This window comes from Etheostoma spectabile, chromosome 2 (genome assembly GCF_008692095.1).
Source record: "Etheostoma spectabile isolate EspeVRDwgs_2016 chromosome 2, UIUC_Espe_1.0, whole genome shotgun sequence".
Taxonomy (NCBI): Eukaryota; Metazoa; Chordata; class Actinopteri; order Perciformes; family Percidae; genus Etheostoma; species Etheostoma spectabile.
Genome location: NC_045734.1, coordinates 17,986,904 through 17,991,805, shown reverse-complemented (window position 1 = coordinate 17,991,805; position 4,902 = coordinate 17,986,904).

Below are 4,902 nucleotides of genomic sequence, written 5' to 3'. Positions count from 1 at the left end.
AATTGTAATGATCTTGTTTATGTTTACATTATATCAGAATAGATAGGCTTAATTCAAGAAATTTATACTTGATCACGTAACATAAAGTTTTGGTTCAGTATAAGCAAACTGTAAATATGACTCCATCTCTATCCATCCAGTCATAAGCCTTCCTTACATCTAAACATTACAGGTAGATTTCCAAAGACTCTAAATGTCGGTCCTGATGAGGTGCTTCCATAACCAACCCATATGGTCATTTTCTTGGTGAGGACGAGCTGGCCATTTAGTATTCTTTGGCAGTCAGTGTTGGTTGGCTGTAAAGCAGTGACAATCGAGGAGCTGGGAGACCAAAATAAATGGATTCTATTTAGAGACACCTGCTGTGTCTAGACAACCTAGATATACCAATACTTGATCTGGCACGCTGTCACTGGCAGCCTTTATGCCTAAATATCACTCCTGGCCAAGAAAGATTGTCCTTGAGCATGGTAGATGTTTGTGCCTCTGGGTTATTTGATGAGATAAAAACAAATTCTCTTCTCTCAGCTTCTATAAATCTCACATGCTTAGGGGGAGAAGTGACCACTCAATCTGGGTGTAGAAGTAGCGTTGTCATGAAAAGTTTACACTTCAGCTCTTGGTTTTGGTCCAGAAATACTCAATATCCACACACTTACACAATAGGCTTTGCTTTTTTGTGTTAAAAAAAAAAGTGTGGAAAATACCACCTGCTGCCTTATAAAGCTTATGCATGTCTCTTGGCCCAGATGTATCCTCTTTCCTCTGGCTGCTCAGGGAGGAGTTGGTCTGAATTAACACTGCTTTATTCACACAAAGAAAAAAAACAAAAAAAAACATCTACATTCATACTGAAACATTATATTATGTATTATATTATAACGTCAAGCCGTAACAATTTCAGACACAATCGATGACGCTGTCATTACTAATAAAGTCAACTGAGACCAATTCTGAAACCCATCTTGAGAAGTAAGGAATGTCCACAATTACAAAATATCTAATATATGCAAAGTAAAAAAAAATTGCACTTAATAATGAGTATAAAAGAAAATGTAGAATGTGTCAACACATGTATTGCACAACATCTCTATTTTTAAACTGTGATGATTTAATGTTATCATTTTTAATGATTGTAAATACCGCTCTTATACCTTACTTTCTGTTGACTCATGGACTATGGGGGTAAAATAAAGTTAATTGAAGTGAATAAAATATTCTTCTGTTCCAGATGAACCAAAGAGTTTTGGAAGGAAAGTCATTTGCACTGCGTAGCCAGAAAAGACATCCCCCACCTCTACAGACATACATGTCATTTGTTTATCACCTTCAGCCAGTAGGCAAAGGGGAAGAGTGAAAAACAAAGACGGGGGGATTCTGTCACGTTTTATTTCCTGTTATAGATTTCTCTTGCTCGTGTGGTTACCTGTCCCCGCCCTAATCAGTTCCACCTGTGTCTCATTGTCTCCCCTGTCTTGTGTATTTAGGTGCTGTTTTCCCCTTACCCCAGCGCGAGATTGTCTGCTTCCCTGTGTTCAGCTTTCACGCATTTTTCCCTGTGTCCTATTATTCTAAGTACCTGTTGTTTCCCTGGATTTTGACCATTGCCTGTATTTTTGGAGTTCCCTTTGCCTGTCAATTTGGACACTGTTGCTGGAAGTTTATTAAGCTTGCTAAATACATGTTTGCTTTTTACGTACCTGAGTTGAGTATTGTGGGTCCATCCATCACTTTACCCTGTCTGTCTGCTCCTTGCTCCCTCTCTTTTTAAACTCCCATTAACCATTCACAGTTAATGGCTCTGACATTTCAGATAATTTAAGGCCCCTCTTCAGCAGAGAGGGCTGTGCGATCAAGCGTGGCGGAGAGCTAATTGAAGTCCGCTGACACCATTAGCTAACTGCCATCAGGCTGATAGCCAGTCGTGTAACAGGAAGCTGAGGGGTGAGCAAGACAAACAGCTGATGAACAACACAACACTGATTTCTTTCTTACAGGTCAGACCATGTCTCTCTTAACAAGCCGAAATATACACACACACACACACACACACACACACATTTTTACAGGCTAAAATACAGATGTGTTTTTCTTCTGCAAACATTTTCAAAATCTTAACTAATGCCAACCAGTCCCACAACTAATTCACCTCTCAGTTAGTGTGAAGCAAACTCCAGTATTCTGCTACAAACAGGTAAAAAAGCTGTATCAGTTAGATCTACAAAAGGTCATTACGTAAATGCAGTGACCTGCTAGCTTCTGCCATACACTGGCATTTAGCTCTGTGGCCCACGCTAATGCACCATGACTGTTGCCTTTACTGAAAGGGCTAACAAGAGTATACTATTGGTGAAAATTGACTTTTATTGTAGAGTTTCAAAAACAGGAGAGATAGAAAGATAGTGTTTGTGTTATTTAGCCTGGTAAGCACTCTAAAAGTGTATTTCAAATACATACAATGAATAAATTCTCCCATCACCATCCTCTGCCAGTTACCCACAGTAGAAATCAAACATGTAGCCCTGGAGGTGTTAACAATATTAAACCATTAAACTACCCCCAGCCTGGCTCAAGCCTAAACAGGCCAGTAACATGCTGATCGGTGGCACGGTCTCCCCCACTGTGCTGTGGATTTGATTTGGCTGCGAAAATCTTTATTTCCCATGGGCTACACTGCTATCACAGTGAGGTGCGGAGGTGAGCCATCTTGCTGAATGGAAATGCTCCCATAGATGTGCAGTATATGAGAGACCAGCCCTTGGGACCAATACTAGCTGATGGCTATCTGATTGACTGGTCAAAGAGAGGAAGAGAGCAAGCGAAATTGGGGAGCACAGTGAGGAGACAAGCCTGTCTGTCTGTTTCTCTTCCCAAGCTCTCGAATATGATACTATGTAGAGCGTGTTTATCCATGCTTATCAGTCTTTGGTGTATGTATGTGTATGTGTTTGTATCTCCCTACACCTTTCAGCCTTTGCATCTAATGACGACTGCTTACTGTATAATGAGAGATGTGGTCAGATAATGGAGGAGGTAATTACTCCAGTGCAAAACAGTCGCAGGTTAAGAATTACCTTATTGATTGGCCAGATGCAGCCTCATGTCAAGCCAGGGAGGGACACAAAAATAGAGAAGGGAGAAAAATCAACCCCTAAAATAAACAGCTTGTCTGTCTGGCTTAAAATCAAGTCTAAAGCATGAGGCACACAGGTGAGTGGAATGTGTGTATGGGAACACACAAACACACTCCAACTGAGCAACTTCCCTTGGCAGGGAACATCTGCAGTTACGTAAATTGTGTAGTGATCCAAACATTGTTAACTTGTTAACTGTTGGTCTATAAACACAGCTCTATCAGCATGAGTACAAAGAAATATAAATTCAGAAAACGTTTAATTCACATAAAATGCTGTACACCTGATTTAATTTGCTCTGTTTGAACAACTACGCCCAGAGCAACTGTACTGCCCCAAGCAACAATTTGCACTGAGTACTTCTGCACCTACTTTATAACAAAGTGCTCCCCCTACAGTCCTATTTGCTTGTTAGAGCCTTGAATATGATTTAGCAGGCTGAAATAATTTTATGCAGAATCGTTAAGGTTGAAACTGTTGGTTAACAGTGGTGTTTACAACCTGTTGTTATTATAGTTACACAGCACTTAAATTATATTGCAATTATATTGCATGTTGCATGTTGCAGTTAACAGTGAACGCACACATACACCAACACATGCTGCACACACACCAGACACATTATGTACACACAACTGGCATTATCTTGACTCACGAGCCTTCATCCCCAGCACCAATCGATGCATTATATTGATTTGCTCTTAGACACCAGCTTGTAAGATATTAGAATCTTCTCTAGTTTTCCTCTGACCTGCCCATTCTAGATTGTCCCCTTACATTAGCATGGCATTAGAACATGACACCGAAAATATCAGCCTATCATTAACAAACAATTAAACTTTCTTATTTATACTTATACACACAAGGGATCTAATCACCAAACACTCACTTCCACCATAAGGCAGATTTGACATTCCCACATAAATCACCCACTTTCAGCGGACAAACAAGGTGGTAACTCCAGTTGTTAAATGCCAGTGTGACTCCGGACAGCATGGGTAATTATGGACCCAGGTCTGCCCGCTAGCTAGCTGCAGTGTGTATACTATACATAATGTTTCAGTTTGAATGTGCAGCAGTATGTATGAGGGCTTTGTACGTGTAGGTGTGATTGCCACTGCTTTAGCTTTTCATTAAAACAGAGGGCCTGGCAGACTGGTCCTTAAGTGTATGTCCCCAGAGGCTGCCTTTTTCCACAGGCTCAACGCAATCAATTCGCCAACCTGGAACGGGGAGAAAAGTATGTGAAGGAGTGGACTGAAGGATGAATGGATGGATAGAGGGCGGGAGAAACAGGCAGGGACTGAAGCATGGCAAACAGGATTGATGACACTCCACCAGCATAGAAATCCCTTCATTTCTGCCAGGAGGCCTTTTGTGGGTAACAGGGGGTCTCAGAGCAAAGTGAGAGATACTGATGCAAAGAGGAAAGAGAAATACTGAACAAGAAGACACTAATAGTAGCCTCTTTCTGTCCTCCCTCCATCCCTTTAGTTGTGTCACTCAGTGTGTGTAATGATGCAAGCCCCACATACTGAATGGTCATGTTGTACCCCTGTCAAAGGGGTAAATAGAATAAAACACACGGTCACAATGTTGATTCTCTCAAGTCCAATGTTTTAATGACATCATAACAGCAGGTTTACAAGATGTAACAAACCATGTATTTTTTATGTATGTCCCTTAAGCATCTCAAACTGTTTTGTAAGTAACAGTAAATAATAATATGTAATAATAATAGTGATAACATAAAGTAATAATTCAATCT